At 34.7% G+C, this 24,161-nt stretch overlaps 1 protein-coding gene and 1 long non-coding RNA gene across 6 annotated transcripts in view; one reads left to right on the forward strand and one right to left on the reverse strand.

Moving 5' to 3' along the window:
• Positions 1-24,161, forward strand: part of heph (polypyrimidine tract-binding protein 1 heph) — a 604,630-nt gene that overhangs the window by 51,288 nt on the left and 529,181 nt on the right. The window lies entirely within an intron of this gene.
• Positions 9,296-14,034, reverse strand: LOC138714998 (uncharacterized). Of its 2 annotated transcripts, none has more exons than XR_011336147.1 (5): positions 13,897-14,034; positions 13,546-13,796; positions 13,156-13,281; positions 12,727-12,934; positions 9,296-12,471 (listed from the first exon to the last, which is right to left on the reverse strand). It is a non-coding gene; the product is annotated as an uncharacterized lncRNA (long non-coding RNA). The 2 variants fall into 2 exon arrangements; XR_011336148.1 differs by having other exon boundaries at positions 12,674-12,934.

Consider the following 24,161-nt stretch of genomic DNA (forward strand, 5'->3'; position numbering starts at 1 on the left):
GCTGAACGTGACATCTCATTACGGCCTTGAGTATATTGTTCATGTCCTGGTGTAAGCAGAATGACAATTTTTGCCGTGTACAACCGGATAACGAGTGATGAATTTTCCAGCACTTCTCAGGAGAGAACACCAGATACAGTGATGAATTCTTACACGATAATCTGAAAAGGAGACGTAACTGTAAACATGTTGCACATTTCTGTGTTCTACTTAGCTTGGTTAAAATAATCATTTTTCTGTTTTTAATAGGTTATTTTACGACACTGTTTCAACTGCTTTGGTTAGGCCTATATATAGTCTGAAATGAGATAGTGATAATGCCAGCGAAATGAGTCCAGGGTCCATCCAGAATTTGCTCTTATTGGGTTGAGGGAAAACTCTGGAAAAATCTTTAACCAGGTAATTTGTCCCAACCAGGATTTGAACCTGGACCCGCTCATTTCAGGGACAGGCATGCTAACCGTTACTCCATATCAGTGGACAGCTTTTTGTTCCCTCATGATATTCCAGAAGCAACTGGCCGAGACACCTCACCAATGCAAAGTACTTCATAAATTGGTTGTTTTTAGTACATATTAATATCAAATTTTTACGAGGAAACTTCTGAAAAAGAAAATATTTGGTAAAACTGGCATTTCTTCTACGAAATTAATGCTAATTTTTCAAGCAAGGATAGTTGCTTAGTGACAAAATTCTCACTAATTCATTGCGAGAGAAAACTTAAGGGATACTGATTAAGACAACAGTACGATATCCACGGACGACGTACAGTCATACAAACAATTTTTTTTTTTTTTCACGGCAGGATGAACGTCTGTTCCGCGTCACCAACACAATCGCTTCATTTCCTACTTCAGTCGCCACTATTATGGTTGATTGCAAGAACATTTCTATAATCATTAATGGTATTATTAGTAAACTATACTTGCAGGAATGTCCTCGTTAGAGGTTGTCTAAAGACTTCTCTAACTTACATATTCTATTAGTTTGATCCTCTAATAGTAATAAGTTAAATGCACTAAATTGTGAGTAAGCTGTCAGCTTCCGAAAAAAAAAAGTTGAGGTTAGATTCCTATGATTTCAAGCTTTGCTAGAAAAATCGTGATAAAACGAATTGCAGTATATACCTGTTAGTATCACTTGTGAAGTTCAGACCTATCTTCGGACAATTATTGACTAAACAACAGTCATACATGTACGAATATACGGAAGTTGTATATTTGGAAGACAGTTTGAAATTATTTACTCGATTATTTATTAATAGAGTGAAGTATACTGATCACATAACAGGTTGATCAGTCTAGTGCACTTTCAAGACAACTTTTATCAGTTTCACTATGCTGCCATCTAGCGACTGCAAAAGAAGTCACATTATAACTGATGGAATTGCATGGAGTAATAGCTTGGAACTGTATTTCTATCTAGCCGTAGTTACCAAAAAATTCATTTTCAACAGAGGAGATCCTAGTGGTTGTTCTCTTTCTTATAGCCTATATTGCCATTTCATAACATAGGAATGGCCAATCAGATATACAGGATGGAAGGAGACCGATGCACCAAAATTTAAGAAGTGATTCTACATGTTAAATATAACAAAACTTTTATTATACTTCTTCGATGAAGCACCGTTAAGCAGGAAAAAATGAGTAGCTTAATATCAAAGACGGACATCTGACCTCAATCGAAATTTAGATAGCTGTGGTTTTTTATACAATTTCTCATGCTCTTTCCAGTTATAGTGAAACCATATGCAAATTCTAACACTATATTTATAAAATAAATTGTGTTAAATATTACAAAGAACACTGTGAATTAAAAAATTGCCTCTAGATCAAAACTGTGGAAACGACAGATGTCCGTCTTTGATATTAAACTACTCAAATAGTCTTTGCCCAATGTTTGCAGCGCTATATTGCGGTAACGGCCCAAGGAGAATGGCTAATTGCTATATAAGCAGATAGATAAAAATAATCTGAACGGTTGGTTGTTTTGAATCATTTTTGCAAATGAAACCGTTTAGCCATGAATTTAAATTGAATAATTACGAAAATCGTTAAAATAAACCTTGCAACGCAGCGCATTGTCGCGTGTCTCCGACTTGAGTACAGCCATTTGCGACGATGGTAAGGTAGTGGGGAGGGGAAGGTAAGAAGTGCAGACCTGGCTTGCTAGAGCTATTGCAGTAGCCGTGATGTTACCAAATGTTTCAAAGAAACATAACGATTTCCTCTAAAATGATTAAATGGTTAACGTTAGAGAAACACTTGTTTAGATTTTTCAAATCTCTCGTGATCTCTTAGAAATGTCGTCATGTAGTTTGTCCGCTACGCAGAAACCAATTTCTGATCAGTCACTCTTACCTTTAGGTCACGTGATAGGAGTCTGCTCCTTTCTATACTCCTTTTCCCGATGCTGCTCTCAGCCGCTCAGACATGCTCAACTCACATGCGGCTGATCAGGCTGTAAGCTCCACCCTCTCGTCTGCCTGCCCTCCGCCATTTGCGCACCTCGCGGACAAATTACATGGCGACATCTCTACCAGTTTCATTTTGGTACAGAGGTTACCATCCTGTATATCTGGGGCATCATGCCAGAAGGGCATATCAACAAAACTGCAAGCTTACATTAGAGCGATTTAAATATAGAATACTTTTTCCTATCCTTGTCTACGTAACAGGGTACTTTCTTTGATTCTTCCTCTTGCGCATTGTAATTCCCGAACGATTGTTTTCAAACATAAATAGGTTACACTAAATTTTTTAATAACCCTGCATTTGTTGATACGCCCTTCTGGTATGATGCCCTTGATATGTGATCAGGGCTACAGGCATTCGGTACAGACATCTAATAGCGAAATGATAACTGCATGCAATTCAGTAGGATATTTTTCAGGAGTAAACTGTAGGATTACCCAGACCTTAGCTGATTGACAATTTAAACACTTTTGATTTCTTATGTCGGGTTAGGTGGTTTACGCTATCTAAAGATAAGTTTATGCATATTTTTAATTCAATTGGATATTGCGACGTTGGCTCAAAGTATAGTTAGATTAGGGTTCCCAGACATATTGGGAAAAAAATATGGGACACTTTCAGTTTTCACAGAGTAAATTTAGTATGCGCACCCATCAAATATGCCAATATTTCAAAATGTGTGTGTAGTAAAGTTGACTACACAAACACCTTACTAAGGGTAAGTAAACAAATAGTAAACAAAATTGTTAGGGAACATATTTGCATTAAGTTTAAGCTTCTTTATGTAAGTTGCCTTCAAATTGTTTTTACTAAGTTATTACAGAAATAGCTACAAAGTAGACTTCTCACGTGACAGTATTCTTAGCCTATAAATCAAGGTGCTTTGGCCTTGCAATATTTCTCGGAAGAATTAATTTCACTTAACAATTGTTTATTTTGAGGAATCGTACATGAAAAGCAACATAATCCTCACTGAAGAATGATTTTACAACAAGCGTTGATTTTACTGTTTTTACAGGCAATTTATTTTTCTCACCAGTCCATAGAGCGTTCATGCGAGAAAATCTTTCGACACACATTATGAATGGCTTATTTATGAAAGGGCCTAAGTCGATAATTTTGTGAAAATGAATGTGTAATGTAATACTGCTCCTTGGGTGTAGATACATCGATTTAGATATGAAGAGGACTAAGTTTCACACTCTAATGCTTAGTAAAATTTATGATACAATTTTTATTTCAGCCTTAATTTCAAAATTTCGGCCTGTAAGCAGTTTTTTTTCTTAAATTGCTAACAATTTAGTATTCAAGACTTGGGCCCTTTCATATAATAACCCATTCATTTGTTCCAGGGTACTCCACTACCCTCTTCAAATTTGAGAGTTCTCCTTCAGTACTTTTAAAAGTTCCACCCAGATTTAATATAAACGTTTGGTGTTGCCATCCCTCGCCTTGAGATATTAATAATTCACAATAATTGTTTCATAATAGTCCATCTACAATGCAATGATAGAAGTGCAATTTTTGTATTGTGATGTAGAATAAAATTGTAACTTTTCACTTTTTCTCAGTTTATAACTCTAAAATACGGGACGGAAAGCTGTCCCGAAGACTTTTCTCGGGACAACGGGACGCATTAGCGAAAAACGGGACAATCCCGTATTTTACAGGACGTCTGGGAACCCTAAGTTGGATGGTTTACTAATAATATGCCACTTAAATAGCGTTCTCTAATTAGCAGCCTAGTCCACACCTGTGGAGTAACGGCTAGCGCGTCTGGCCGCGAAACCAGGTGGCCCGGGTTCGATTCCCGGTCGGGGCAAGTTATCTGGTTGAGGTTTTTTCCGGGGTTTTCCCTCAACCCAATATGAGTAAATGCTGAGTAACTTTCGGTGCTGGACCCCGGACTCATTTCACCGGCATTATCACCTTCATATCATTCAGACGCTAAATAACCTGAGATGTTGATACAGCGTCGTAAAATAACCTACTAAAAAAATTAGCAGCTTACGTACTGTAACGTAACAGAATAACATAGTATTTATTAGTGGTTTTCCTTACAGCGCAGAATTGATAAGTTTGCTGCGTGATGTGTGGCATGGATTGTACTGAATTAGCTTAGCTTCAGTTCCACGTTAGAGTTCTGTAACTTGCTGGCTTTTGGAACTGAATAAGAATATTGCAATAGTGCGACGGGCTACATAGTGGTCAATGAAAGTTTTCCAACTCTTCCCTCCTTAATACTTCTCCCTCTGTATCTCTGCTTCTCAGTAGCCACTGCAAGCGAAACGGTCCATATCTTATCTGCCGCAGGAAGAACACCGAAGGATAACAGCTCCGTCGGAAATTAAGCTCTAACAAACACGGCAGCAGAGTAAACTTGGTATAGCTGTGTCACCAATCAGTTCTAGTTGAGAATGTATCCCATTGAGTTTGTCTAGTCGATATGCTCAGAATTTATTTTTTTTTGTCATACCTACCACGACCACTTTACCGAATATGGCCTGGAAGTGATAAATTCAAAACAACGGTGTTAAAACTACATTTATCTGGAAAGTACCATAAGATTTGAAAATAAAATAAAAATTCTTTTCAACGGAGGTATTTTCATTTACAGTCCAGAAAATAGAGCTAAATTACTGTAGATGCATATAAAGCTAAAAAATTTTGCAATGAAAGATACGATTCCAAATCTCTTAAAATCCTACCGGTTGTGTAGGCGAAAGAGATCATGAATGTTTAAGAGAGTAATTACTAATGAACCAAACGCAGCTAAAACTTGGTAGTGATAATGATAATAATAATAATAATAATAATAATAATAATAATTTACTTATTTTACTTATTTATTTACTTATATTTAATGTGCTGTACAACAGCCAGAGGCCAATTACAGTTCAGCACAAACAATATAACAAAAACATTAGCAATAATTTACTAGAAAAGTACAAAGAAATACTTAAATTAATGCCAATTAATTAAAATGATAATTACAAATGAAATAATGGAATAAATGAAGAATGGAATCATATAAAATAGTATTACAAAGATATACAAGATTATAATACAACGACAATAGTGACAATGAATGGACGGGATAAATGGATGACTAAACTACATAGCATAATGAGATTAAAAGTAATTGTATTTGAAAATGAAAGGATGGAATCAGGTAAATTAATAAATAACAAAATGATATAAAAGTTAGCGAGAATAATATTAAAATAGATATTTAAACAAGAGATATAAATGAAACTGATATAAAATTTCAAAGTATATACTACACATTAAATGGATCCAAGTTTGATCCATGCAAATTAGCATATCTTATACATTTGCAGACCGGAGAGAGAGATTTAGAATTTCTATTGTAAAACATTTTATGATATCTTAAACCCTTAGCAGGAATACGAAGACTGATATTGCTTAGGAAAGATTCACAATAAATATCACCCTTAAGAACTTTACAAAAAAAATAAATAATCAAGATAATAATAATAATAATAATAATAATAATACTGACATAATATATGTGACCTTTATTTAAACAGAGACAAAATTACGGCAGGTTGAAATATTCTCAAAAGTAGATATTTTAACGCTAGACAAACATGTTAAAGATTGACTTACACGGTAGTGTGCGAAAAGTATTTTTAACTCTGACTTCCAGTAGTTTGCGACGATTGTCAGTTGTTTCCCTACCAGGTTCACACGGCAGCAGTCACAACCGACCAATAAAACGATTCAAACAACGGTAGGTCTGCTTTTAAAACGACTATTTCTGGTTTAGAAACGTACATACATAAATAAATTGCTTCAGCAACTATTTTATTGACAATCAATGAAACATTTAAGAATTAAATATTAAATGTTACTGTAAAAATTTCGTGGCAACCGAATTTGAATCGTGGACCTTTCAATCGACAGTCACATGCTTTATCACTGAGCTGTACAAGGGATTGCTTTTAACGTGATAAAGTTTCGCTTTTAGAATGGGTGGAGGGGTTACAACAGCGAAGTCTCGTAAGCATCCCTATTCACGAAACAAAATTTCATTTTTAACACTTGTATCTTGAATAATTGTTTGATTTTTATTTTATACATCTTCCGTTCCCCTCCCAAATAATCTATTCAAAGGGATTCAGTCTTTTCTCTTTCCTTCGCTGGTTGTTTAATTTTCTCATATTGTTGCACTTCATTCTACTGATCATTAAGATCAACAATGAAAAAGAACAAATTTATGAACCTACTATTTCTTATTTTCGAGAAAAATACCAGATGGATGGCACCTGGGAAGTTCATGGTTTAATGATCGAAGGAGGGGCACCATCCCATAATTAACTGTTAACACTCTTAAACAATTTGGAATCCATGACATCAATGCTAAAATAATCACTTCAACCATTAGAGGGTCTGTGGCAATTCTGAGAAACCATTTATACCGAATACTATAGTCCTCCCCCCACCTATCTTTTTCCGTTAGTGTGTGATTGTAATAAATATATGTATAATGTATATTTTTTCTAAAATTCATGTTCTATGTTCACAAATTTGAGTCTTTACTTACTCTAATCAGTTATTCTTGTATGCATAATGTTATTGTGTTCTTGGCAACCTAGGATGCCTGGGCAGATGTTTTTTTGAAAATAAATTATATAATTATATAAATTATATATTCATTTTCTTCTTCATCTTTCTTTTCGTTTGTTAAGTAATTTGTCCTCCAATATATTAATCCTAGAGGGGGGGGGGTGTACTTTGTGCCCACTTCTACAAAATTTATATTTACAAATGTAGTAGGCCTAATTGATATAGTAAAAATACGAAAATATTATTTTTTGTCAGTTATGAATCCTTCTATCTTATTGTGTTATTGTTTAATCGTTTTCACTGATAGTTTTACTAAAATACGAGAATATGTCAAGTGGACAAAAAAATCCCCCTTTGTTGAAGTAGTTGTTCGAAAATATACAATGGCATTCCAATTTTCTCATTTGTTAATAGTACATACTATTTGCTGATTACAGTTTTTTAAAAATTGTAGTAAAACTGTGGTCTGATCAGTATGTGAGGACGAGTGTGAAGAAAGTAATGCGTAAGATTTTCGAGACTGTTATGTTGAAGTCATTTATTTTGTTCGAAAATTTACAGTAACATTTCAATTTTTCTCTTTTATTACAGTACATACTCTTTGCTGATAACAAATGTAAAAAAATTGTTCAAAATTAAACATTTTTATAGTGGATACAGAGTACCCACTCCCGTTGGTACTGCATATTTGAAATACCTTGATATTCGTAGGGTTAACATCAGAATGTGTTTTCTGATCTTTTTAATAAATGTTATTTGCTGTTGCCAAAAGGGTAAACTTTCTAGCAACATGTTCAGTAGACCCGGTTTCATTTTTAGCAGAAAGTAGAGGTTACTTCCATTCAATGTAGGTTATGTCTCTTGTCTTTGGGCTTTGATCTTGCTTACCACTTAATCAGAGCGTGAAGCTACTTATGACAGTCTGGTATTGGTTGAAGACGGAACAAAGCAAAGAGTATACTCTTTAAATGCGAGCGGTTGTGCTCTAAACGAAAGGGTTCAAATATCACTCTCTGTCTTAACTTGCTAACATGATGTGATCTAATGTAAGATGCTCTGTTTTACAGAGGACCATTGCTTGGCCTTCCAACCAAGTGAAGACAATATTGTAGCCTTTCATCTGCAGCGATATGCACAATCGGGATCGAACCCTGGGCCTAATTACTACTGTAGCGAACTGTGAAATTACCGTGCTTCAAAACAATAGTAAATACTGAAAACTGTCGCGCGCAAACAGTGAACTCGATAAAAGGTAATAGAAAAACCACGTGGAAAAAGTGCCTCCTCACTACATGACGTGTGTGGCTGTTTGTTGGCTAATATGTGTTTGTAATATGTGCGCTGGGTTTAGCTAACGTGCACTGCCAATTAAAAGTGCTCTAGCGTTATACGGGCACAAATTAGGTATATGTAGGCATGAACTCTCTGTAAAATATTAAAATGTCACAACTTCAGTAACCTGTCAGCGTCAAATAAAGTCTGGTAAACGCGTGCGCGTGTGAACCTGCCCCCAGCTATAGTGAGGATCACATAAGTTCAGTTCCCAAACAGCCAATATTTCCGTCTTGTCAGTGTTGCCAACTGTTACCAGATATCACCACATGTAGTAAAATCACGATCATATGTACTGAATGACTTCTTTACTCACCATACTTTACCTTTATGTTGGAAGGTTATTCTAAATAGTTTCAATAATAATTTCTAATATATTTTCGTAGGCAAACTATATGAGAAATGGAGGAAATGAATCACATGAGAAGTGTATTGCTATGTTCTATTCTTTTATTCCTTTACATTATTATTAGTATTAGCTTTAATAGGTTACTAGACGTAAATATACAACAAAGTATAGTATATAATATAATATTCAAGAATCAAATCTGTTCCAAGACCAATTAAATTATTGTCACTTCACTTCAAAGATTCCAGTGTACATATACTGTACTTCCTAAAGGTAGATAAATTAATAACCAATTGACTTTTGGTTGGAATTCGAATGAACTTCTGATTATCTTTTGAAGTTAGTAAGGAAATGGATAACACAGCTAGGCTGAAACTGAAATAATAATAAATCAACTTACAAAAATAATTTTGGTCCTTAAAAACCATAAGTAATTTCACTTCTAGATACCTTTTTAAAGATTTCATTTGTTTGTAAATTGCTTAATAATGTTACACTTACGAAATGGATAACACAGCTAGGCTAAAACTGAAATAATAATAAATCAACTTACAAAAATAATTTTGGTCCTTAAAAGCCATAAGTAATTTCACTTCTAGATACCTTTTTAAAGATTTCATTTGTTTGTAAATTGCTTAATAATGTTACACTTACACTTATTATTTCTGCAACTCCACGTCTGTCATTGAAAAAATGTACGATACATAACTGTGAAGTCTCTTTTTGGCTCTTGTGTCCTAAATTTAAATAAGAAAAAACAAATGATTCAAGAAATGTGAGTTGGTGAAAATTAAGTACTCAATTAATAAAATAATTACTACCAAAAGAGTATTTTATTAATTCTATACAAAAGATGGATTACACAGAACAGATGGCCAGAAATCATACATTTATACACCACATACAGCATGAAACGATCATCCAAAAATGCTTTTTGTACACAATAACATCTTTCAAACGAAGTGAAATAGCCAATAAGTTCAATAAATATTACGCTAATAAGTAATAACTATAATTAATAATTATCTACAAGCTGTAAAAGGGAATAAAATAGTATATTGTTGAAATTAGGGGGTTATGGTTTATTACGTGTATTTATAATTTTAATTACTTTTTCTACATTTAATTATATTTTAATTTCTATTAGATTAGTTGGTGGTGTGGTTGTTAGTTTTATCTGTGTACGTCAGACTATTAAGCAAAAACTGAAAGAAATATTAAATCTACAATCTACTTTATATAACAATATTTAATCAAGAACTGAATATTACTATTAATTTAATAACATAAGACCCAAAACATCTCCAAGTCCAGACAATACACATGCTGATTTTCTTAAACATGTTGGCAAACAAGCAAACTCACTACTTTTATCTTGTAATCTCATCTAAAATACAATATCTGTCTGGAGAAAATCTATCATAACATCAATTTTGAAAAGCAATTATTCAACTAATATCTTTTCGAGTTATCGACAGATACCACTTACTAGTATGATAGCCAAAATTATGGAAGAGATGATTTCATAGATTGAATTGGTTCCTGGAATCTCGTAACTAACTTTCATCTGATTGAGTTGACTTTAGAGAATAACATTCAACAAATGGACAGATTTTAAATTTTAGTCAAGACATTTTAAACAGAAAACAAAACACCTTAGCAATTTTAATTTATTTTCAAGGATCATATGGCTCTGTAGATATAAATCACTTAAGAAATTGCAAACTTAGGGTGTCCATGATAAAGTGTTACACTGGGTCAGTGACTTGATTATTTGATTCATTGTCACAAATATGTAAATAGAGACAGATTCATCTGGGCTTCCCACATGGTTGTTTTCAGGAATACATTTTCCAATATTAATGTCGATGGTCTAACTAAAGAAATAGATCTTATGATAACCTCATCATTTGCTGATAATATAGTTGTCTAGAACAAAAAAATCACAGTCCACAAATATTAATAAACTGAGCCAAAATCCCAACAGACTTTTTGACTCTACTTGGAGAACTCAAACTTGCTCAATTAAGGGAAACTTTACTAATAAAACACAATCCCAAGTTATTTGAAAATGAATAGTATATAAGTTAACTTTAACAGATGATGTTAAGAAATGTGATACTTCTCCAGACATTTTAAAAATCATTAGAAACGATAAATGATCTGGTCAGTGAGTGACTACATACAGTAATTTTTATAGATGGATCCTGTTTACCAAGCCATAGATGTAGTGGTTTGTAGTACAATACCAGTATATTCCCTTTTACAGGGAATTATATTCAAACACTTGTTTGCCCCATTTTAACCGTGACAATGCTTTTTAGTTCTTTTAAATATTCTGGTTATTGTATTGTGTTTAGTGAAAGATTTTAGATAAGGGCGCAAATAGCCATAGTAGCTGACGCGCCCTTTTTAAACGCCACTAACTAACTAACTTCAAACACCGACTAATTTTGATAGTGAAAATTTAGATACACTTTTAAGCTTACAAAATCTCCAGTATCAACTTCATAAATCTGAGAAGGCTGTCATACTATCAGATTCAAAATCAGATATTCTTGCTGCAGTATTGGACGTAACAGCATGAAATCTCAATATTTTACAGTGTTTTAAAATTTTAAGCAAAATGGTCGAATTACATCGACGACTGGTACTTCCGTGGATCCATGAACTTTATGGAGTGGGAGGTAATGAGGTAGCTGAAAGGTAGCAAAATTACTGTAAGGTTATCTATACCTGCATCTTACCACATTGTTAAAAGAATAACAAGATCAGAACATGACAATGTGGTAACAAAAATCAGAATGATTCTAAAGCAAATGAAAAAATTGCAATAGGCCATCTGGCATCTGCTCCACCATGGAGAAAAATCCTCAGAAGAAACCAACTAATCAGACCAAATGGGGGATCCAACCTACCCTCGAGTGCAGCTCTGAATTTGCAGGCCAACGAGTCTACCGACTAAGCTACATTGGTGGCTCCACTAAAAATATGAAGTACATGACACTCAGATTATTAAATTGTCAAACCTAAACAATTATTCATCAGTTAAGCTATAAAATATAATACATAGCAAGCAAGTTAATTCAATTTAAAAGTATAAACAATTCAATCAGTTGAAATATACAGAAATTGATAATACATATCATGCAAATTACTTCACATTACAAGCATAAACAATTCATCACTTGTGGTATACAGCCTACTATTTAATTAACAGCACATATAATTCATCAGTTAAGCTATAGACCTACAGTCTACTATTCAATTTACAGCATATATAATTCATCAATTAAGCGAAACAAAAATATAGTACAATACATAGTAAAAATAATACACCTAATTTAATAACTGAACTTCTATGAAAATCTACAGTGGCAGTACTCATATCACAGGCCATGATTGTTTCAAATATTTACAAAGAACTCATATTTCAGAATCTCCCAGTGCCATTTCTGAAATCTCAATGAAGATATGGATCATTGTCTTGACTGTCCAACTTTACACAGCTTTCAATCATCTGGTTAAATATTGGAGTGCAAGATAACAAATGATATCAACTGCTGAACACTTGGTATCAATCAACCAACAACTTCATTACATTAAGGGGGGAAAAAAACTGAAAGAATTAATTGTATATAGACACAACACATAAGACAAGGCCCTTCAGAACAGTAATTGGCAAGGCTCTGTTGTTTTAGGATTCTTATGTAGATTCAATTTCACCTGAAAGAAAAAAGTAGCATCTATAAGTATGCCTAATTATGAGAAATAAGAGAAACGGTTGCAATAGTAGTAGTAGTAGTAATAATGATACTAATGATAATAATGATAATAATAATAATAATAATAATAATAATAATAATAACAATGACTGTAAAGTATGGAAATTAATATTGCAATGTAATATCAAAAGGTGATTTCATACCATCAACTCTTATCATTTAGTACAACAAATCTATTATATTCAGTTGCAATCACCAGTAGCTGTTCTTTCCTCCATTTTGTTGTTGGCTGATTTTTCACAAGTCTGCTATGATATGCAGCACTATCCATGACAATAACGCATTGCCCTAATGTTCTCAGGTTAACAACTGTGTTTGCACCCACTTCTCAACTACAGGGCTATTCATAGCACTATGGTAGTCCTGACTTTTCTTTCAATTGCATGAAAAAATTGAATCAGCACCTGCAATAAAAATTATACCTGGGCATATAATTACGTCACATGAATTCACAGCATTTAAATAAAGAAAATAAAACATAACATAACATGACATGACATGAGATCCTCTTTGGTGAAAGGTTTTCCCACGTTTTTATTTAGTCACCAATTTTTATATTTTTGTACCCTGATTTAAAAAATTACTCTTGCCAAATTTATGTAAAATATAAATCAATATAACTTACCGAGTATAAATCCACCTTTCGTTCCGGCATCTAATCTTCCACCCTCATTTGTTGGTCTACGAATAACACCATTCATGTCACTGGAAACTTCACCTGGTTTATTTCATGAATAAGTGGGTGATCCTACTTAAAAAAAAATAGAGAGAGAAAAGCAATTCACATTGACACTCTAAGAGACACAAAAATTTTTAAGACAGGAAAACCGTTCAAGAATTTTATAACTAGCCTCTAGTTATAATATGAAACTATTAATTGCAAAACATGTTGTTCCCACCTGAATTCATTACTAGTAGCTTATATTAATTGCAATTTCATATTCCACATAAGTGTTAACCTATTTGTTAGTAAAAAATTCAATCACTCAATGTCTCACAATACATTGAAATTTACCATTCATAAAAATCCAAGTCTCATCCAAGAATACTACGGGTTTAGGGTTCTCACGCTCCACATTTCTTATTTATTCTCTTAAAAACGAATAACATCACTTTCTCGTACATGTGTATAAGGATCCCCTTTGCTCCATAGAAATTTCATCTCTTTCAAAATTTTTTTCACCGATGATAAGGATACTCTAAATAAATATGTTTCATAATCATCATTCATATGTTCCAGAACTTTTGCTGCTGTTAGTACTTTCCCTGTAACAATAAATGAAAATTATGCCATATTTTTATACATATGACTAATATCAGAATTACATTGCATAAATCAACACAATAATTCCTGTAACTTCCCTACCTTTATGTAACTTGTCATAAATAAATCTCGCAATTGCATCTTTCGTAAAATCATCAGCATCAGTCACTGGATGTTTACGTAGTCTATGTTTTCCTGATGTCACAAGTGGGGTCGCCTTCTGTGAATTTGTTATCACTTTCCTAGCTGTAATAACAAACAATAACATAACACTTCTAAAAATTGTTATAACATAAAATTCATGCATGATACCAACATTTACAGCTATATGAATAGAAAATGATGAACATGTTAGGTTGGGTCTATAATAGGTTTAAGTAGGCTAATATTTAGGTAATTCTCCAGAAAAGCTACATCAAAGAAGGCATAATTTTATTGTGTTTAATTGATTTCTGTGATATTTACATAGCGATAAACACGTGGTTTTAGTTCACAGCCACAAATACTTTCAGCACAAAAATCCTTTGACACTTACCTGTATATTCTAATGCACTGTTGTAGTCTCTCCCTCAAACTTGTTACTAATTACCAATATAACATGCGAGAGGTCCAGGACGAAGAGAAATGGTTAGTTTCCCAGTAGTGCGTCCTCGTCCTCTCGAGTGTTATATCTTAACAAGTACTTTGGATGGGGTAGCTTTTCTGAAGAAACACCATATTTAATATTACTTAGACCAGTCATGAATAAATTATTCAGCCAGAGTCAACGTTCCTATGCTTTATAGAGTATGTTATATAGTTATTATATAAAATTGAATTATTTTTAAGCACCATAACAGGCCAACATTCATGTAATATTTGCTGCAATATCAAGTTGATAATTACAATATGACTTGTATTTTCTTCGGCCGATGTGGCATGTAAATTGTGATCTGAACGGTTAATTTAATACCAAAAGAGAAAACTGGAAATTTACTTTCGTGCTGTTTGATTACTTGTTCGTCTAATTTGTAAATGTATTTAAGCTATCACCTACTGCAGTATTACAGTATCTTAAATGTATTTAGTTTGGCAATATGAAAATCACTGACTTGATTAAACATCTAGGCCTAACCTAAAAATTTGCTTTGTTTGACCATAATCATGAAATTATTAGTGCAAACTCCTAAAACTGAATACCACTTTGAAATGTATGCTTAAGAATACTTACTCCTAATAATTGTCCTATTCTGGTTGTAATTGCTGTCTCCGTTAGCATAATTCCTTCTTCATTATCTTCTTTCTTCAACTCATTATACACGTGAACTACAGATTTCTGAAGCGTACTCTGAATGCCACACATTTTCTTCCTTGGAGGAGTCACTGCAACACTATTTCATTTTTTTGACATAGTAATAAAAATCTAAACACGAAAGAAATTCATTAAAATTTGAAATAATATTTCTATCCATTACCCACGTGCATTATTACGCCCAAGTATATTATATTCATTCGTACTTATCTGACTATTCTTGAATTATAACCACAACGCAACACATAAAATAACTATTATGTATTAATATTAATACTAATATTAATTAATTATTAATAAGTTCGAATTTCACTATCTTCCAGTAACCGGCTGAGAAATCTAGTACAATTTTAATTTCATGGAACTCTAGTATCGGCAAATATTGTCGATATTTGCCTCAGCTGCCAACATACCGGTTACAAAATCACTACCATTTATAGTATTTGTCAGTATCGAAATTCGAAACGAAGTTGGCAAAAGAAAATTCAACCTTCAAACTAGAAAATCACCATAATCCACTAGCATTTGTAGTAATGGGGGAAAAATGGTTACGTTTCACCCTTAGGGTATCAAGTTACCTGGTCTTCCCTATAGTTAGGGGCTGCACGCCGCCATCTTGGAAGGCCCTTGAAAGACGTTAACACGACACGTGACACATAGCATAACGGATTTGATTGAAGCTGCCTTCTCATGCATGTGCTGAACGAATCGGCGAAGTTGTTATATAATCCAAATTTTATGTACTTAATTATCCATTCACATTTTAAATATGCAAAATCGATTTTAATTATTTTTCATTTTCGTCTCCGCCATTATCTGTCATTAAACTGCATGAGTACTATATTAGGATTATTTATTATTCCAATAAGATTCTGATTTGTATAGCTAATCGGCGATGTATGCAATGGAGGGGGAAGGAATTGACTAATCTACCCCATTATCTCCTGACATAGTTACCTCATAAGTAGTGCCTTGTTGGTATCACATGTGAGGTTCAGACCTGTCTTCGGACAGTTGACTAAACAAGATTCATTAATTTCAACGCGATATTACGTTTTATGAAATGAAATGTTAATAAATTTACATACAGAATTTAAAACACTACTTGGAATAAAATTATTAATAAAGAAGCTTAAGGACCTTCACGATAACTTAATTAATGAATAAAATCCATACGAATTAGACACTTTATTTAAAATTACCACGGTCGCCAACACCACTAGTGATATGATCAGTTAGGCGCTAAAGACAACACAGTAAGTACAAGGCATGGAACGCTCTCCGAGAACCTCTGGAAGCGAACTAGACTCTCTGAGACAGCGGAGGACTAGATTCTTGTGTTTTCGTTCTCATTGGCATTAATGTTGGTGCTTAAAACTAAATCTGAACAGGCTGTTAAAGCGACATTTTTTATTCATTCATTTAGTCTTCTGCCCAAGGGCAAGTCTTTCGCTGCAAATCCAGCTTTCTCCAATCTTTCCTATTTTGTGCCTTCCTCTTAATCTCTTCATATGATCCATATCTGAATGTCGTCTATCACTGATATCTTCTTCTGTCCCGAAATTTTCTCCCGTTCACCATTCCTTCCAGTGCATTCTTCAGTAGCCAGTTTCTTCTCAGCCAGTGACCCAACCAAATTTTTTTTCTCTTCCTGATCAGTTTCAGCGTCATTCTTCCTTCACCCACTCTCTCCAACACAGCTTCATTTCTCATCCTGTCTGTCCACTTCACACGTTTCATTCTTCTCCATATCCACATTTCAAATGCTTCTATTAGTTTCTCTTCACTTCGTCGTAATGTCCATGTTTCAGCAGACTGTTGAAAGCACATTTTTATATGAAGCGGAATTGAAGGGTTTAGAATCATAGTGGGTCAAGCGCCATTTACTAAAACCGTAGAAAACAAGGGTTAAAATGAAGTTATTACCATAATTCAATGGAAACATATAGCAAGTATTATAAAGTATACACATTGAAACTAAATGATGCCAATCTTCATTAAACTATGATATTCACTTAACTTTGACCCTTGTTTTCTCCGTTTTTAATAAATGGCTCTTGGCCCACTATGGCTCTGAACCCTTCAATTGAAGAGCGCCTTTTTAAGTTGTATAAATATCATACTTGTACCAATTAAATTGGTCGCGTTTATGAGAACTTGTACTTTTTTTTTTTTTTTAATTATTGACCCGACTTTTACACTTTAGCGACGGATTGGGAAAAAGTATCGGCTATTGAATATCAAGTATTGGACCTTTAATTTTGGAATCGACATCGAGTATCGGAAAATTCTTGTTTTTGTCCCATCTTTAGTAGCGATGTATTAGAAGGGGCGATGGATGGCGTTACCCACTTGTTGGCTGAGCGGTATTGACTGCGACGACTGTAATGTAAGGCTTCCATGATGTCATCGTAAGTCTTCCGGATCTTAGTGAATGAGGTTTACCACCGTAACCATCGCGCTATTATCTTTACCTCCTCTCTCATAATTTTCTTCTTCCTTAGGAGTTGGTTATGACATCGCATACCTACAGTTTAATACGAAGTAATTACTCACATGAAGTATGATAATCATTACCGAAATATAATTCCAGAAATCACATTTGGAAATTGTTTTTATATCCGTGTAAAAGTGTGTGATGATTCATGCAGTCTTCAGGAGATCCTAAAGAAGTTTTGAGTACGTGCGATGTGGAAGATTCTTCAGCAAAATAACTCGCGGATCAGCAAGTAGAAATTGTAAATATTGTGACTTTTTATTAGTAACAACAATGTAATTTATTCGCCACAACAATAATTCCTTTCTACAATTCGCCTTAAACGCTCTCGTCAACAATTGGATTTTCACTCAACCAGTATTCGTTATAGCACTCCACCGACGACAATGACAATTTACTTGGACTAGTACGAACAACAATTAACTGTTAATCTTAACTAATATTTACAAAGCACTATTTACAAATCAGAACTATCAGTTCTCAGTTCACAGTTCTTCTATCTCAGTCACTCGAGTTCACAGTATCTCGAACCACAGACCTTCAGAGACAGTTCACTGTACTCGAACTCGGGTCCCTCCAACTGCGGTCCACTGCACTCGAACTCAGGTCCCTCCAACTGCGATCCACTGCACTCGAACTCAGGCCTTCGGATGCTGACGCAGATGCGGACGCACACTCGAGTCGAACTCCGGTTGGCTTGACTGGCTTGCTCGCTCTGGCTTACTCACTGACAGAATAACTGAAAACTCTAAAACTGAAAACTGCTGTCGTTCCTTCGCGACCGTAATTTATAACTACAGCGACGTAGCCTCGAAAGTTCGACCCGTCTCTAGAGATGGCATTCCAGAGAAATCCAGGGCCCTCTCCTCTCTACCAGCACCAGATGCGCGCGCAAACTCGTCGCGTGACGTAATACACCCTCTCTCTTCTCTCCACCGCGCGACGTCACTCAATGTTCCGTGGAGCCTGTGCGATCTGCTTTCATGCGGGACGCTGGTCGTGAGTTCGATTCTCACGTCGCTGTCACAATATTTTTCCCCCCAATAGCGGGATCTTAACTTACAATTATTAATCATTCACCTGAACTTTTCCCTTGAGGGACCACCGTAATAGCATACTCTTGGCTGCCGAAGTGTTGCCATTGGTGCACCATGGGTTATGGTTATAGCGCACCAGTATGATAATGAAGCAATAGAATCATTCCATACAAAATTTTAAGAATATACCAACGATGTCATGAATTTTTTTTGGGCTTTTAGTATAATAATGCTATTATGAAAATAAACTAAACTGCCAACTATGACCGTCATATAATTAATATTTTAGTCATACGGATGTCTGAAAAATGGGTGGCAATTACATGTTATCCATAATTTAAAATATTCTAGACATCTTATATGAAGTGTCATCGAAACTAAACAGACGCCGTTGTAACCTGAATAACCATATTTTAATACCTTAGGGCGCTATTCATAGACATTTCGCTAGCCCGCGCTACGAGCGTGCTAAACGGGATTCATATCATATATCATATCGCTGACACTGGTTTATGAATACGAAAAACGTTAGTTCGCTGATCATTCACCGAAAGCCCGCGCTAAGAATGTCTATGAATACGGCCCTTAAAGACTATCCGAATAATATTAAGGCATGCTGGTAAAAACACCTCGTTGAAAAAAAAAGAAATAGTTTTATATTCGAATGCAACAAATTAAATTCATGCGAATTTCATTCGTATTAAAGAAAATCTTATTCCTAATCCATCTCCCAAGTTTTATGACTTTATCTAAAAAAAACCTGTGAATATTTAAATTAATAAAATTATTAATTTTTGTTCCGACGCGACGGTTGAAAATAGCTTGCTATGTATGGCGGTCGCAGCGTTCGCGAGACTTCATAACGATGAGTAATCTCAAACGTCCGTCTCCCTGACCTTGATTGCGCAACATTCTGTATACGGGAGAGCCTACCTGCTGAGCTCCTTTGTTCCGGTGAGTTATTTTTTTTATTAAAAATTGACATATTTAAGTCAACTTGTTACAGTGGAATCAATATACTCTAAAGAATTAACACATGTTTTTTCGTTTGTAAAAATGAATTGCATTTTGTGTTCTATATTTTTTTAAATTTATTTTACGGTGGGTAACTATTTCAAAAATTATATATATATATATATATATATATATATATATATATATATATATATATATATATATTTCATTTTAAGGGCATTTATAAACAAGGCTCTCCTTTTTCGAATTGCATTGAAATCACTTTTCCACCTTCCTTTACAATGTAAAGTTTACATAGTAAGAAAACTTCAATGAATAAAACCGTGTTCTTTGTTAAACCAATATTTTAAATTCTGATAGCTGCCAAACTATGAAAGATATAAATATAGTATTGCTTAAAATTCATATTTAGAACATACAATATTTTCAACTTTTGAGACATCATGGTTCAAAAACATACTTTTTTGCATGGAATGACCCAGTAGTGAAACACCAGTAGGAGGAACGAGAGTACTCCGCGGAAATCTACTACCGAATACGACAAATGCCACTTGGATTCGAATCCAGTTTACCGGCGTGGAAAGTCGGGGCACTGTCCGTTCGGCTACCGTTGCACCGAAATTGCACATATAGGTAGTTTACTGAACTTAGTTGTTTTGTATTGAAACCTGGAGTTAAGAGTCCGTTGGTCACAAGGATAATGCAAAAAATGCAAATGTACAATTTGAAGTATGTACATTGAGCGAATATGGAATATGAAATGCTTTGTGATGCCAGCAGTTAATCACTAATGTTAGGAACGATAGTGTTAGAAGTTAGAACGATAGCAAGGAAACATTCACAGACATGCTCTTTTTCTTCCCCTCAGAAAGAGCACAAACTAACCTGAAAACTGAAACCTCGGTTCAAGATTAGATATTGCAAGAACATTGAAAACGTAATAGTTTCGTTTTCGATTTATTAATTTTATTTTGTGAACTCTCAGGGAAACTATAATATTATCTAAACTTCATGCGAACATTTCCGTTCTACTGCATTGAACTCCTAAATTAGGCCATTGAACAGTGAAGTAACACTTCTTTTTCATTATTTATTCTGATATATTCTTAATGTTTATATACTCGTTAAAATATACTCTACCAGCCTATATTTCAGCAGTTCACTCAACACAATAATATGTTTAAAAAGGAATACTGATCCTTATAAATTGAGACACTCTTCATTGATCTTGACTAACTGGCCTGAAAGGGTTTAAGAGGCTTTTGAACTTAAAAAAATTGCGAACAAAAATAGATGGATGAAAAAAATTACCACTTTAAGAAAAAGGGGAATTAATATAGTACAAGGGGCTATAATTTACAGTTTGTGGAATGAATGACAGAACAAAATATTAAAATGGTTAAAAATTACCAAGTAACAAGGACTACCAGTGAGGACATTAACGGGTTTCCGGCGTGAGATCGGAACCAGCAAGAAATGACTCCACCCAGTGAATGGTATTATGTTGTTGATTCACTTTGTCATCAAGCGAGGAGGTATACACATTATGTGATATAGACCTACAAGTGACTATTCCAGTTGACCAGTCACTCCTGTCGTGATGACGAAGGTAGATCTGATCTTGGAAATAGCGTCGTGTTCGGACAAGCTCGCTAATTGTCCGCGCCGGTCCGCTGAGCACTTTGTTTGATAAAGACGACGGCTGATTACCGTGTTAACCCGGCGATTTCAATAAAGTGCGGCGGCGATCTTTATTGAATTGCGAGCCAGTCCAACCTTTGAGCACAAAGCCGACTCGTTACGCAATCTGAAGTCGGTTATCTGTTAACAGCTTTTATTTAAAATCGACTCGTATCTCTGTCAGAATTCAAATCCCATTTTTCTCCCTTCTGCCTTGAATGTCATTTCTTCGACGAAAGATATGTGCGGGAATTTAGCGTTATTGTACACAAGACATACTTTGCAAGAAAGGGAACGTGTGATTTATTGTTTGGAAGAATATTTATTTGAACTATTTCCACCCGGTAAATATATAGGTCTACATAATAGCTATTTATGCAACAAACTTCGAAATGATAGCGCTTTAAGCTGGACAACACGGCAAGTGCGTAAAACGCTAGTTAAGCACGTGTTTCGTACAAGATTTTCTAGACAGTCGCTCGAGAATCCCTAATGTATTTATATTTTAAAGAAAATAAAATTGTTGATTCGTTCTCTCGCAGTGGCGAACTTCTGATGTTAAAGACGAAAGAGTCTTCTTACATTCATATGGAAAAAAGAGAGATTTCACGGCCTTTGGATATGTAGTAGGCTATGGTGATTGTTTTGCTAGTTAGAAAGTTGTTGAAGTGGAGTTCTGCTTGTCATGTAATTTTGGAATATACAATTATTACAACGAAAGCGATAAATATAATTTGGAAAATGAGTGATTCAGAAATGAATAATGTGTGTATCAAGTCTCCAAATGTTGTAATTTCCAAAATTTTATGTTTTCAGTATTTTTGATTAGCGTGCTTAAAATACTTTATGCTCGACCATGCCAAAATGTTGTAATTATACACCTGGTAGCAGTCCTTTAATGCATGTCATTAAAGTACACCTACTCATTAAAGTACAGGTGTTCAGCCAGGGACAACTCAGCTTACAGGTGTTCAGCCAATGACAAGTCAGCTTTGTACCGTTATAAAACCGCAAGTATCGATTATTCTCGGATATGCAATCGAAAGAGAATTAGCGAAAAGTCACGGAGACTGGAAATCCAATACTGTCGCAGAAGGTTATGTTCTGTTACTATTATAATTAGCGTTAATTGTAAATAATATTCAAATAAATTCAATTTGTCATCTCGTTTTTCAATGTCGAATTCAATAATCAAGGTTATACCAAGTTTAACGGGATTACACAAGGTCATTGACATTATTGTTCCTCGGAAAAAATCAATACTTTCGCGTCTGCGCACATCTCACAATTCACGACCTAGAACAAGGTCACTTCCGATCTTGTCGGATACAAATAAAATGTATAGTACATCTGAATAATTTCAAGTTAGAAATATGGTCGAGCATAAAAAGTCGTATGAAACTCGCCTATAATGGTAATTAAGAAGCTCGTATGAAAATTATGAAACTCGCTTGCGCTCGTTTGATAAACATCCATACTCGCTTCTTAATTACTATCATTATAGGCTCGTTGCATAATGTACTATTAAGGCACGGAAATTTACTTTTAAGCACGCTGGTTTAAGGATGCGGAAATCAATGACTTTTCGATACTAAAATGAGAATCTGAAAGTCGTCATTATGAAACGACTGTCTAAAAAATTATTTTCGAAAGGTAGATAGATATAGAAAGTCTTCATTTTTGCGTTCAATTCAGTGAATTTGAATTAGCGGTTGTAACGTTCATAACGAGTAGGTTGCCCTCTTTACATCAAGAAGCTTCAATCTTGGATTGACTTACATAAATGAAAATAGTCTGTGCAGTATCGTCAGTTGGTATTGTTTCAAGAAATTTCTTCAGCAGATGGATAGAGAGATACGACTCAAACTGCAAGGAGACAAATTGTGAAGTTTTCCAGTGTTTTCTGTGTAAATGAAATGGTACAGTCATTTTTTAAAGTGTTAAATTACATATTGTAATGAATCCCGCTTTTTTCTTGTGCTAATTGTGAAGAAACTAATGTCCCCTTTACTCTCTCTCTCTTTTTTTTTTTCCTTAATGTTTTTGCAAGCACTTTTAATCTTAGCTTTAACGGTCCCACGTTTTACTATCACGTATATATGAAAGTTCTGCCTTTGTTGTATGGGATAGTCTTTCGTGATTTATTCTTCAGAGTTCGTCTGTTATTCCAGACTTCTTTTCTTTTGTGTTTTATTATGTAACCTTATTTTTTTATCGACGCTCAGTCCAATGTCGTATAGGGAAGGGTGTGTTTGGATCAACACTAGACTCCCTCATAATGGAGGCTTGTCCCTTGGGATGGAGATAAATGTCGCGTCGGCAATCGAACCATGGACCGCTTGGTTGGGAAGCGCACGCTCTATTCATTTAAAACTATAGCGGCGGGCAACGCTTGTTGTATGAGACATTCGATTATCTGCGAAGTTGAATGTGATGATTTTATCATTTAGGCCTAAGTAGTTCTTCATGTAAAAGTTTATAATTTATTTAACGACGCTCGCAACTGCCGAGGTTATACCAGCGTCGCCGGTATGCCCGGAATTTTATCCCGCAGGAGTTCTTTTACATGCCAGTAATTCTACTGACATGAGCCTGTCGCATTTAAGTACACTTAAATGCCATCGACGTGGGCTGGGATCGAATCCGCAACCTCGGGATCGGAAGATAAAACCAGAGTCAAACTGGTATGTGCAGTAGATCTCGTTGACATCTCCTCTGTAGCGGAAGGTAGGAAGTGCCTCCTCTGCTCGTGTGTTGAGCTCGAGTTTCATTTTCCCAGTCGTAGCAGCTACGTATTTGTATGTCACGAAACGACATATTCCCTATAAAGCCTTTATGGCTTAACTTCGTTCCAAAGACTGGGCTTCGAATCTCTTTATGCAAAACG

This window comes from Periplaneta americana, chromosome 15 (genome assembly GCF_040183065.1).
Source record: "Periplaneta americana isolate PAMFEO1 chromosome 15, P.americana_PAMFEO1_priV1, whole genome shotgun sequence".
Taxonomy (NCBI): Eukaryota; Metazoa; Arthropoda; class Insecta; order Blattodea; family Blattidae; genus Periplaneta; species Periplaneta americana.